This window comes from Meriones unguiculatus, chromosome 18 (genome assembly GCF_030254825.1).
Source record: "Meriones unguiculatus strain TT.TT164.6M chromosome 18, Bangor_MerUng_6.1, whole genome shotgun sequence".
NCBI classification, from domain to species: Eukaryota; Metazoa; Chordata; class Mammalia; order Rodentia; family Muridae; genus Meriones; species Meriones unguiculatus.
The window spans coordinates 75,905,140-75,918,520 of NC_083365.1; the positions used below are offsets into that span (position 1 = coordinate 75,905,140).

Genomic DNA, 13,381 nt, shown 5'->3' on the forward strand with positions numbered 1-13,381 from the left:
CCTGTCACAGATTTCAAGCTCACATGGAAATGTCAGCTTTCAGCATTTCACTTTTCTATCTGTGACAGTCCTTAATATCTATCCTGGCATTAGCAAAGGTTATTAGCTAGACATTTCCCAGACTGAATTAATATGGCTAACATCTTCTCTAAGACTAATCAAGAAAACTGTCTCTGTTTTTAAAATAATAACAATAATAATAATAAATCCACCTTAAAACTCAGGATTACCAATGTGATTCAGCAATGGAGCAGTGAGGAAATATTTATGTATTGCCACACACTCACTGTCATGAATACATAATTCTGTTGCTGTATTGCAAAAGCAGCTGTTAAGTATGAGAAAACTGATGGGCATGGCTCTGTTTCAATAAAACTTTATTTGTAAGACAGACAGTGGTCTGGATGTGGTTTGAGAGCTACATTTTGCCTTACTTCTCCACCCGTGACACATGAACAGTTTCAAACATCACGTAAGTTAAACAGTAAAACAGCAGATCCTTCTAGACCTTTCTTGCACTAAAAGTGTCTTAGGTATGATGCCTGTAAACCTGAATGACCTGATTCCTTTGGATTTCTAAAAGGGTAGTCTGTGGGAGTGTAGCCATTAGTTCATCCAGCCATTTGTTGGCTGCCGACAGTTATTATCATTATTATTATAGTTATTATTTAAGTCAACCTTTAATGTATATTTTATGGGTTACTCAGAGAGTGGTATTATGAAGCACAGAGGGAATTCCTTGTATTTACATATCCATATTATAAGATCATCATCTCTACTGTAGAATTTGTTAATATACTAACATTAAAACTAATGTTTTAATATACTATTGTTTTCCTATACTGTACACTTCCAAGGGCAAGGGGAGACAGGGCATCCTGTTTTCTCTAAACGTATTTGTTTGTAGAATCTCTATTGGGACGTCACATATGGTACATGAAAACAGTTTGGAACACAGATGTATAGTCCTGGACCTGGAGGTTTCCCGAGCACACTTAAATATGACTGGCTCTCTGAAAACTGCTTTCTCAGCAGAGAGGCCCAGCAGCCCCTGAGAGGTAACCCCGCTTTCCCCCAGGCAGCGCGTGGGCCTTAGTAAGGTTATTACCTTTTTTCTTGTCCATTTATATTCAATTTTGACACGACTTTCTACCCTGTTGGTGTTCCAACTTCTCAGTTTGGTCCGGATCAGAGAGAACAGTGACGCTTGCGTCCTGAGGATGTGGAGGGTCGCCTGTAGAGGCCTGCGCCACCACCTTGCAGGCTGCCGCTTGTCAGCAAGCATTGACAGCGGGAAAGTCTGTCGCTGGCAAGCCCTGAGCGTGTTTATCACACTAGGCAGCTCTTCTGGCGGTTCCACGTGGCATAATAACATTATTAAAACTTGGAGATAATGACCAGGGTACTTCGAGTTATTGTTTGTTTTAATTCTTGAGTCATACCTTGGAGTGGAGCTATTGTCATGAACCTTCTTAAAAGGTGACAAAAGTGATTTCAGAGATACTTATGTATCTCTGAAAGTTGCCTAGCTCTGAAGTCACGAATATAGGACAAATAGCAGGAGAGCTTATATTCAGAGCCTTAGCTGTCTGTTACTCCTTAATGATCCAGTGTTCTGGAACAGAAGCGCCCACCAATGATTCAGGATGCTGGTCAAGGTGCCAGGAGCATTCAAAAGTGAGCATGAGCTAACCTTGTCTCTCAAGACACATCTATAGCATCTGTTCCACAATTCTAACTCCTGTCTATTTGCTAAACCATTCAGTAGAAAGACTTGTGGAAATGCCAAGGCAGGGCAACTAACTCTACTCAATGAAGTTAGGGAAGATTTCATAGAACTAACATAATGAACTGAGCTTGCAGGAGCCTAATAAACAGAAATGAAGACCAGAAGCCTTGGTGCATATAGGGAATAGACCGTTGTCAAGAGCAGTTTACAGCCTCAAGATTGTTTGTTTGTTTGTATATTATTTTTATATAATTATTTTTATTTTTTTAAATTTTATTTTATTATTAATTATAGTTTATTCACTTTGTTACCCAAATGTAGCCCCTCCCTCACCCCTCCCAACCCCACCCTCTCTCCCTCTTCACCACCCATGCCCCTCCCCCAGTCCACTGATAGGGGAGGTCCTCCTCCCCTGATACAGAAATTGTGATACATTTACTCAGCAATTAAAAACAAGGAAATCATGAAATTTGCAGGTAAATGGTGAGATCTAGAAAAGATCATCCTGAGCAAGGTATCCCAGAAGCAGAAAGACACACACAGTATATACTCACTTATAAGTGGATATTAGACATTAGTATGTTTATCCTAAAATCTGTACACCTAAACAAGCCAATTAAGAAGGAGGACCCTGGGTAAGATGCTCAATCCTCATTCAGAAAGACAAATGGCATAGACATTGGAAAAGGGAGAAAACAAGGAACAGGACAAGAGTCAAGACTGACTGGGAAGGGATGAGGGTGGGGCTACAGCTGAGATACAAAGCAAATAAATTGTAATAAATAAAAATATATTAATAACAAAGAATGATTTCACAGAATTTACAGGCCTCACTGATGGATTGGAACTTGAGGCAGAAGGTGCTAAGGAAGAATCATTTCTCAGCCTTGGGTGGCTACTGCGTTAAAGCCATTAGTGGACAGAGACTACCTCGAGGGTTGGGCAGGATCTTGTAGTTAGTTGTAGCATGCTTGGTTTGGGTTTCCTTAAGGAATTAGGCTGCAGTATCCCAATCAATAGTTGAGTATTTAGATTTTGAAGTGCAATAAAATGCCCAATACTAGACAGATTGAGGTGGAAATGGAAAAGTATAACATTTCAAGTGACAGAGCTTTAAAATACAATAACTTAAACTTCATACATTATTTATATTGTGCCATTAACTAGTTATAATATTCTGATTTGTGCATAACTATTTATATATGTAAAACTTAATGTATAAATAATATATATTAATAATATAAATAATATATATCCATCACATTCATTATATATAACAGATTGTATGTGTATTATTTATATAGAAGAATATATGGGGCATCTATAGTAAAAGCACATCGAATTGTAAGCCATTAATATTGAAGGAAATCTTTAAGACTGGAGTTACATGTAATTTTATCCATTACCTTTAAAATACAGAACTTTCAATGAATGATTTTGACATTAGAGGGCGAGTGCTGGTGACTCAGAAAATGTCACTTCAGGATTCCCATCTTTCATCATGTCTGCTTCTTCCACACATACATAGGTTCATAAACTTAGTATGTTGCCCAGAACCAACACCTTTCTGAGGCGAAGCTAAGGCATGCGTGGGCCATTTCATACAGATGATGGTGCTCTTTTTTATATCTGTTGGCTTCTCTGTTGCTGTGACTAACACCATGACCAGAACAACTCAGAGGAGAAAAAGATTTATTTCATTTAGAGGTTCTAGTCTAACATCTTGGCAAGCCGGGGAAGGAGCTTGAAGCAGGAACTAAAGCAGAGGACCCAGAACACTGAGTACTCGCTAGCTACCCATGGCTGGCTCCTTTTGTATTCAACCCAGAACCACCTGCCCAGGAGTGGCAATGCCCATTGTGCTGGGTCCTCCACATCAGTCATTAATCAAGAAAATGCTCCTCAGAAATGCTCACAGGCTAATCCGATGGAGGCAATTGTTTCATGAAGGCTTCGTCTTCCCAGTAACTCTGTGTAAACCTGGCACAGACTAACCAGCCACACAGGTGTCTTGTCCTAAGAGGAGAACCCGAAACCAAACTAGAATTAAATTTGAAATGACTATAAATTATAAGAGAAAAGATTTTCCCCATCATGTATTTGAGCTTCTGTGTAAAAAAAAGAACTTTAAGTGGTTACTTATCTTGGGAAAAGGTTGGAATACCTAATCTCATAGCAAATAGAATGCTTAATTAATCATTCTGTTAATCATTTAATCATTTCATTATTTGGTGTCTATAAACTTGGTGGCCATAAGTAGTTTGGCTTTAGTTTTAGTATCTGTGTTTATTAAATTTAACTCAAAAGCATTGTTGAAAATGTTTCACACTGATGAGGTCTGTATATCTAGTGCAGGTTAGTCATGATGGTTAGAAAAAGGAGGTTCTGATGAGAATCCAGCATTATTCCTGAGGTCCATTCATGAGCATGTGCACAAGCAAGTTCTAAATATATTCTCAACATGAAATGTTTTTGTACTTTCCTGTCTGGGTCCTTGACCACACCCAAAAGCATCCACAGTTGAAGGGATAGTCATTCCTTCCACTATCGGCTTTCTTTTAGCCATGTGTATCAAAAGGATAGCAAAGTCTATAGAGAAACCTTCTTTTCAATGCTATGCAGTATCACATAGTGGAAACATTTGAACAGCTCAAGAACAATGGTAATTCACTAGAAAAATCCATCTGAGAAATCAATGATAATTTGAGTTTCTCTGAGAAGCAATGCAAATATATCAACCAATATGAGGAGTTGGATAGCAGGAATAAAGACCTTATTGGTGGTGTAAAAGGAGTACTCGCTTGCTACCATGGCTTCCTTTGTTATGTAATTCTCTTCCTCTGTGTCGCCTGGTGAGGACCATCAGGATGGTCCCAGGAGTGATGCTGACACGCAGCTTTCGCACATGCAGACTGAAGGGCTTTTGCCGTGGCTCAGCAGCTTCTGAGGGACGTCTTCACTAAGATCATACCTGGCAGTTTTCGAAGCTTCACCACCCGGGTACCACCATCCTTGTCACCACTGTTTTGTGACAGCAGCAACGACCTTCTCCTTTTTCTTCTTCTATTCAACTTGGGATTTTGAGGCTGAGTATTTTCTTTTGTACAAGGCTTTTCCGGAATACCTAGCAGATCAGGAGTACCTGCCCATTGTAATCAGGACAGGTTTTGGCTGCCACGTGGCTTTGCTTTCTTGGGCTTTTTTTTTTTTTTCCACTTTTTAAAAATTTTTTATTTAACTTTTATTAATTACACTTTATTCATTTTGTATCCCCCATAGGCCCCTCCCTCCTCCCCTCCCGATCCCACCCTCCCTCCCTCTTCACGCATGCCCCTCCCCAAGTCCACTGATAGGGGAGGTCCTCCTCTCCTTCCTTCTGATCGTAGTCTATCAGATCACATCAGGAATGGCTGCATTGTCGTCTTCTGTGGCCTGGTAAGACTGCTGTCCGGGAGGTGATCAAAGAGCAGGCCAATCAGATTATGTCAGAGGCAGTCCCTGTTCCCATTACTATGTAACCCACTCAGACACTGAACTGCCATGGGCTACATCTGTGCAGGGGTTCTAGGTTATCTCCATGAATAGTCCTTGGTTGGAGTATGAGTCTCTGGGAAGTTCCCTGTGTTCAAATTTTTTTTGTTTTGTTGTTCTCCTTGTGGAGTTCCTGTCCTCTCCAGCTCTTACTGTTTCCCACTTCTTACATAAAATTCCATTCACTCTGCCCAACAGTTGGCCGTCAGGCTCAGCATCTGCTTTGATAGTCTGCAGATTTTTTGGCTGCACCAGCAGCAGCAGCATCACTGCCAGCCTTCTTGGCTGCAGATTTCTTCTCCTTTGTGTCAGGCTTCTTGGCTTTTCACCCTTAACATTAGGAATATGGGCGAAAAGGAAAGAAGGTTCCATGAATTTTAATATATGTTTTTATTTTATAATCTTCGTGGAAGGGGAGGAGGACCTCCCCTATCAGTGGACTGGGAAAGGGGCTTGGGAGGGGCTGAGGGCGGGAGGGAGAGTAAGACTGGGAGGGTTCAAGGGTGGGGGCTACAGCTGGGATACAAATGAATAAATTGTAATAAATAAAAATTATATTAAAATATGTTTTATTGATGTTAGAAAATAAGATGAGTTAAAGTTATATATTTTTTCTTTTATTTGTCTAATGGCTAATCTTTCCAGTCAAACGATCTGGGTAGGAATAGAGAATTTCAGTTGAGGAATTGCCTCCAGCAGATTGGCCCGTGGGCATGTCTGTTGCTTACTAATGATGTAGGAAGAGCTCAGCCCACTGTAGAACATGCCACTCTGGGACATTTCTATAAGACAGCTGGATTAGAGGCAGCCTATGAACCACAATTTCTGCACCCATTCCTCAACTGAGGGACATCTGGGTTGTTTCCAGCTTCTGGCTATTTCAAATAAAGCTGCTATGAACATGGGTGAGCATGTGTACTTGAGCCTCTTTTGGACATATGCCTAGGAGTGGTATAGCTGGTTCTTGAGGAAGCACTATTCCTAATTGTCTGAGAAAGCACCAGATTGGTTTTCAAAATGGTTGTATAAGTTTACATTCCCACCAGCAATTGAGGAGGGTTCCTCTTTCTCCATATCCTCGTCAGCATATGTTGTCATTTGAGTTTTGATCTTAGCCACTCAGAATGAACCAATCATTTATCTTAGGCTTACCTGCCTTTATTTCACTCTTTTTCCATTTACTTTTTTGTATGCATCTCTTTTATTTTATTATTTAAAATAACTTTAAATTTTAAATATATTTTGATTATATTCTTCCTCTTCTACAAGCTAATCTAGATCTTCTCCTCATTCCTACCATCCCAACTTTAAGTTCTTTCTCAAAAAACAACTCAAAAACTCAGTACAGCAACTAATGCCCAAAACATAGAAAGGAAAATACCATATCGCCCAAAAAGGAAAACAGAAACAAAAATTTAAAAAAAAACACCAAAATGTAAACAAATAAAAGCACACCCAAAACAACTATGGAGCCCATTATTTGTAGGTCACTAATTCTGAACATGAGATTTTCTCTCGATTGAGTGCTATATCCAGAGTCATTCCACTGGAGAAAACTGATGTTTTCTTCTCTTAGTAGGTATAAATGACATTTCTGTTGTTAACTTTTACTCCAATGACTAGACTTACATTCATTTGTTCATTCCTGTTTTTAAAATACTAAAAGATAAAAATTCTTTAAAAAGTCACATTGAATAAAGAGAAACCAACAAAAAAGAGCTAAATTTTGTCCAACAGAGGATGTGAGCAGAAACATTCAGTGAAAGTAATAAATATATTAATCCTCTACATAAAGAGATTTTCCTGCTGGAGACTGAGAATCCCCAAAGAACAATAGACATAGTCTAGAGGCCTACAAGTTTTTTTCTACAGAATTATGTTGGCATATGTTTGTGATGTTCTCTTAATTACAGGTGTAATTCTTATACACGGAAATATTTCAAATATATTCTGAATTGTTCAACTAAGCACTAAATATCCCAATACAATTTTTTCAAAACTTTATTTGCCTTTGTATTGACGGCCACTGCATGGTTCGCTTTAAAATCTTAAATCCCAAATCCGCCAACTAGTGCAGCTTTTCAGATTTATTCTTATGGCCCTACTTTGGGTTTTGTGGTGATAAAACACCATGATTAAGGAAACTTATAGAATGGGTTTATTTGGGCTTATGATTCCAGGGGGCAAAGAGATCATCATTGCATGGAAGTGTGGTAGAAAGCAGCAGGCAGTAGAGCAGCAGGAACAGCGAACCGAGAGCTCACATCTATGAAGGAAGCAGAGAGGATGATCTTAGAATGGTGTGTGACATTTGAAGCCTTGTCCTACTGGCATACTTCTCCCAGCAAGGTGACAGTTTCTAAACCTGCCTGAACAACACACCAACTGAGGACCAAGTATTGAAATGCCCCCAAATATGGAGGACCATATTTGGTCTCTAGGTTTATGACAAGTTGAGAGCGAAAGCTAATTATGACATCTCATCTTTTGTCACCTTTGACAGACAAACATCACAGTTAAGCCACAACTTTTCTTTTGTTGTTTATTGCCAAATATGGAGGACCATCCAAGCAACCACAGGCCTTTTATGTTTAGGTTTGAGATGCATAGATCCAAATCATTACAGAGATTTATGTTCCAGAAAGTAGGCCATTTTCAAATTTTAATACATCTTATGCACAATACAGAATTTCTCAACAAAGCAAGAGTTTGCATAGTTGAATCATTCATCCCTCCCCTGTCTAACTTCATAAATATGCATAAAAGAAATAGCTATTTCCCCTCCCTAGTCAGGTTTATGAGGAGGGAAAGTCAGGAGTGAGAAAAAAAATGTTCATTTTTCTTTGCGAATTAATTATGGAAAACTATCAATAATTACAGGCATGGCTACCTTTTAGAAAATCTTTTCCTGTTTCCCATGTTTCCTGTTGATTTGGACTCATGTAACAGAGTCCAGGGGAGATACATGAAATGTTAAATGCTCAGTTGTTTATAGATGATGTCGGACAATGTATAAAATCATTGCTTTTTATTCTTTTCTTTTTAAGTATATAAACTATTACTTTCCTATTGTGTGATACAGATTTGCGTGATGGCTGGTAGTGTAACTGGCTATCTGTTGCTATGATGAAACCCTGCCCAAAAGCAGCTTACATGAGGAAAGGGTTTACTTGGCTCATCAAATAAAGGCAGAACTGAAGCAGAAATTTGGAAGAGAAACTAAAGCAGAGATCATGGAGGTAAGCTGCTTATTGGCTGCCTTCCTCTAGCTTGCTCAGCTCCCTTTCAGTCCAGTAATGGTACTGCTCTGTGTTCTAGACATTTATACATCAATTAGGACACCATGAAATTGCAGGCAAATGGATAGAATTAAAAAGTATCATTCTCAGTGAGGTAACTCAGACCCAGAAAAACACACATATGGTATGTTCTCACTTATAAGTGAATTTTAGCCATGTAGTACAGGATAAACACTACAATTCACAGACCCAAAGGAGAGAAGTAACAAGGAGGACCTGAAGGAGGATACTTAAATCTCACTCAGAAGGGGAAATAGAATAGACAGGAGACGTGATTGAAGAGAGGAAACAGGGTAAGAGAGGGAACATGGAGAAAAGTGAAGGTCACTATCAGACCTAGAGAGGGTGGGGGCAGGAGGACAGAGGGCTTGCAGAGAGAAGAGAAACCTTGGGCTGGGACTTCTCTGTGACAAGCTTAAGACCTATGACAGGGTAGGCTCCTAGGAGGATAGGAGGGTCACTCTAACTGAAATTCCTAGTAGCATGGGTCATGGAGATTGAAGAGGCCACCCTAAATAGACTAACTAGATATGATTCCTAGTGGAGGAAGGGGAACAGCAACCCACTCACAAAATCTTTGACCCAAATTTTATCCTATTTACAAGATGTGCAGGGACAAAAATAAAGCAGAGATTGAGGGAATGCGCAACCAATGCCTGGCCCAACCTGAGACCCACATCATGGAAGACAGCCAACCCCTGACACTATTAACGATACTCTGCTATGCTTGCAGACCAGTGCTGAGCATAGCTGTCTTCTGAGATGCTCTGCCCAACTGCTGATGAGAGACCCACCACCAAACATTTGGTGGAGCACAGGGAGTCTTGTGGAAGAGTGGGAGGAAGGATAAAGGGACTCAAAGGAGACAGGAGCTCCACAAGAAGACCAACAGAGCCAACTAACCAGGGCCAGGGGTGGCCTGTGGAGATTAAGGAACTAACTAAGGGCCATGCATGGGCACGGACATAGGCCTCCTACACAGATGTAGCCAATGGGTAGCTTGGTCCTCATATGTGTTCCCTAAGAAGGGGAATGGGGGCTAGCTGGCTCTGCCATAGACTTGGTTGCCTGCTTTTTCATCACTTTCCCATGGCGGGGCTACTGTGTCAGGTGACAGGGGAGGAGGGTATGCCTAGTCATGATGCAACTTGATATTCTGGGATGGGTGGGTAGGAGAGAGGCTCCTCTTCTCTGTGAGTAGGAGAGGTGGGGTAGGGGCAACAAGGAAGGAGGGTGGGACCAGGAGGAGAGGAGGGAGGGGACTATGACCCAGATGTAAAACAAACAAACAAACAAATAAATAAATAATAAATCAAGAAAATGCCTCATAGTCATGTATATAGGCCTATATAATTAAGGGAATTCTTCAGTTGAGGTCCCTTTTTGATGGTGGCTCTAGGTTTATGACAAGTTGATAGCTAAAGCTAATTATGACATCTTATCTTTTGTCACCTTTGATAGACAAACATATCCCAGTTAAGCCATAACTTTTCTTTTGTTGTTTATTGCCAAAAATCTCGTATTAATGTCACAATATAAAATGCACTTCAACTGTAACAGTTCTATGGCCTCTAAATTTTCTACACTCTAAATGTCCAAGTTTTCTTTAAAAATCCGAAGAGATGGCTCAGAAGCTAAGAGCACACTGGCTGTTTTTCCAAAGGTCCTGAGTTCAATTCCCAGAAACAACATGGTGGTGGCTCAAAACCATTTGTAGCATTATCTGGAGCCCTCTTCTGGTGTACAGGCACACATGGAGAAAGAACATTGTATAAATAAATAAATATTTTTAAAAAATTGAAAGTTTCTTATCTGTGAACTCCTATAAAGTCCCAAATAAACAACATATTTTGTTATTATAAAGAAGAATTAAAGCAAAGTTACAAACAAAGCAAAGCAAAATACAAGTCCAGTAGTAAATACAATTCAATGTCTGGCATGAGGAACTCACTTATGACCATCTGGGCTCCAAAGGGCTCAGGCAGCCCTACCTCTCTAGCTCAGTCATCTGCAGCACAGATAGCCTGTCTCAAATGCTCAGAGCAGCTACATACCATGCCTGCCTCTGTCCTTTCTGGACATCCTAAGCTCCCAGAATCTTCACTACTCTGGGAACTTAGGATGGGAACTTAATCTTCAATACTGCAGCTGAGGCTTCAGCTTCATCAGTGTCTTTCCTGTTCTCCCTTCGGGAGACTGACTGTGAAACACAGTACCACTTGCTGGATACCCTCCATGGCCCCTTCATGCCTTTAAAACAAGTGTCATGTGAGGCAACCTTGTTGCCAGGCTCATCCTCTAGCTTGAAATGCAGCCTGGGCCTTTGAACCACAGCTTCTATGTGCTAACCCTGAAGAAATAGTTCTCAGGAAAGTTTGACTTGATGATTCTGACCTCTTATTAATGAGCTGATTTTCGGCAGTAGCAAACTAGCTTCCATTGCCCCAGTAAAGCAAAGTTTCAGTTCAGTTGTTCTGGTCTCTTACTAATTATAGCTGGGTATTCAGCCCCAGCTAACCAGAAACCACAGACTCTCAATTCAAAATATCACACAGAGTATTTGTTTCCATATGAACCTTCATAAACCAGGCCTTTATTGTTTGATTTCTCCCGGCACTCTTATCTTCTAGGTTCCTGTAAGAGCTTATAAAGCTCTGAGTATTGAATAGTTTTATTTTCCAAAAGTCCAGACACGTGCATAGTGCTCTCCCAAAACAAGGTGGTCCGGTCAGGTCCACCACAGCAAGATGCTAGGGTCAGTTTCTGTTCTAATTTGCTTTTCAGTTACAATGATGAAATAATGAGCAACAGCTGCTAGTGGAAAAAATAAACGGGATTTACAGGAAATAAACATCTGGCCCGTAGCTCACCACCAGGAGACACAAAGCAAAGACTGTGTAGCAGAGACAGAAGCAGCGACTACATGCTAGTTGTTCGCGCTGGCCTGCTCAGCCTGCTTTCTTATACCACCAAGTACCACCTTCCTGGGGTGGGGCCACTCACAGCAGACCTCCATAATCAATTAGCAATTTAAAAATACCTAATAGACATACCCAATGCTTTAGTTGAGGTTACCTCTTCCAAGGTGACTCAACATTTGTGTCAGGTGAAGAGCTAAAGCTCACTATGACCAACAGTCAAAGGCTCCCAGAGGATAGGATACGCTGCTGTTGGACATAAGGTCATGTGAAGGCTAAGATTGTGATACACTGAGTGAAACTATATTCTCATTTATTAGTAGATTTATGCATTCCCAACTTTACTATTAACTGAAGGAAAGGAGGAAGTGAATTAAGTTGTTCCCAGAAGATAATATACAAGTTTCTAGTATCCTGCGAGCCTTGATTATTACTCGACTTTATTAAGCAATCAGTGATGAGTTTGAGATTTGCAAAACCCGCTCTCTTTTTAAAGGCACATTACTTCTAATCTAGTCTTTGTTCAAGCTGATCTTTGCATCTCAATAAGGGAGAGAGCAATTTCTTGATTAGCTCCACTTCTAACTCTATCCATCACGTTTAACCCCAACTCCTCCTCAGCTGCTTCAGGATATATGCATCTACTGGTTGTTACAGAGCCAATGAAGAGGGACTTCATTTATGCTTATTGCTTATTTCAGAACAAATTCCAAACTCAGTTAATGAGAGCCAGCTAACAGCAAGATGATAAAGCTTAAGTTGGGAAACCATCCCTGTCTTTCTATCTTAGATTTGTTTTCCAGAGTTCCGGATTCCTGCCTGCAGGGGACTTCTTAACACTGCTGTCCTAATTAGGCCTGTCCCCCTCCTCACCTGCACTGTCATCAACCACTCACCTCTGGAGGAAAAGCCTCTGAACCAACATGTCACAGCATTGTATATGCAGCTTTTAGCATCGCATATTTGCCTGATTGGGATAATGTGCTTCTAAAAGAAATAGTTTGAATTCCAAGTTAGTAATGAGGAATGTAGAAGGGCTTAATGGAAAGAGCTAAAGCCATGTATTACCATCCTGATCCCCCTCATTTCTCAGTTTCCTCCTCTACATAAACGTTAACAGAGGTTATGTTTCAAGACTGACCAGGACCCAATTAGATGAGCTATGTGAAATAGCCCAAGCAGGTTATATGACTAGAAGTCCTTAAATGCCACAGGAAATTGGCACTCAAAATGGGGCACAATGTCATATACTTTGGCAGTAAGCTAAGTAAGATACTTTCAGACAGAAATTCTTTGGTTGCTCTCAGATGCCATTCATACTTAATGCATGAATCTTCATTGTTATTCTCCAAGAGGTTTATATGAAGTTGGGTACTAAATTTACTGAAGTTTCTTCTTTTCCTTTACAGTTTTAACAATTGCTTTCTCTATCTGCTTATAGAGAGAATCTTATTATTTTGGCCACAAAAGAGGCAAGTTAAATGTCAGCAAGAGATTAACTTTATTATATGTAATCAGAGAAGATCCCAAGGCTAATAAAACATGGCATGACTGTCTGCTAAGCTCCTCCCTGCCTAGTGCCACCTCACACACCAGAACAGTAAATGAGTGTGGGCGCTCGGAATCCACAGCTTCCACCACAATTAAAAACCAATATCATCTCCAAATAAAAGAGTGGCTGGTGGTGAAGGTCAGCACAGAGTTCTGACTGCTATATTTCCTCTTGCTTTATGGATTGGAGAGAAACAAAGCCATACAGATGTGAGCTAAGATAGTAACAGACTTAAACATCTAAGAAATAGTTACGTAATAGAAGTGGTTGATGTTCTGTCTTTAGCTTTTTATTCTTTCATTTTGATCAGATGCTTTTTAATAAAAACTATAGCAACTCTTGGGGACAGGTA

General features: G+C 40.2%; 1 protein-coding gene and 1 pseudogene across 3 annotated transcripts in view; one reads left to right on the forward strand and one right to left on the reverse strand.

Annotated features, from left to right (window-relative positions):
* Positions 1–13,381, forward strand: part of Thsd7b (thrombospondin type 1 domain containing 7B) — an 844,758-nt gene that overhangs the window by 672,389 nt on the left and 158,988 nt on the right. The window lies entirely within an intron of this gene.
* The window catches only part of LOC110563892 (large ribosomal subunit protein eL6-like), a 43,678-nt pseudogene continuing 34,799 nt past the window's right edge, over positions 4,503–13,381 (reverse strand).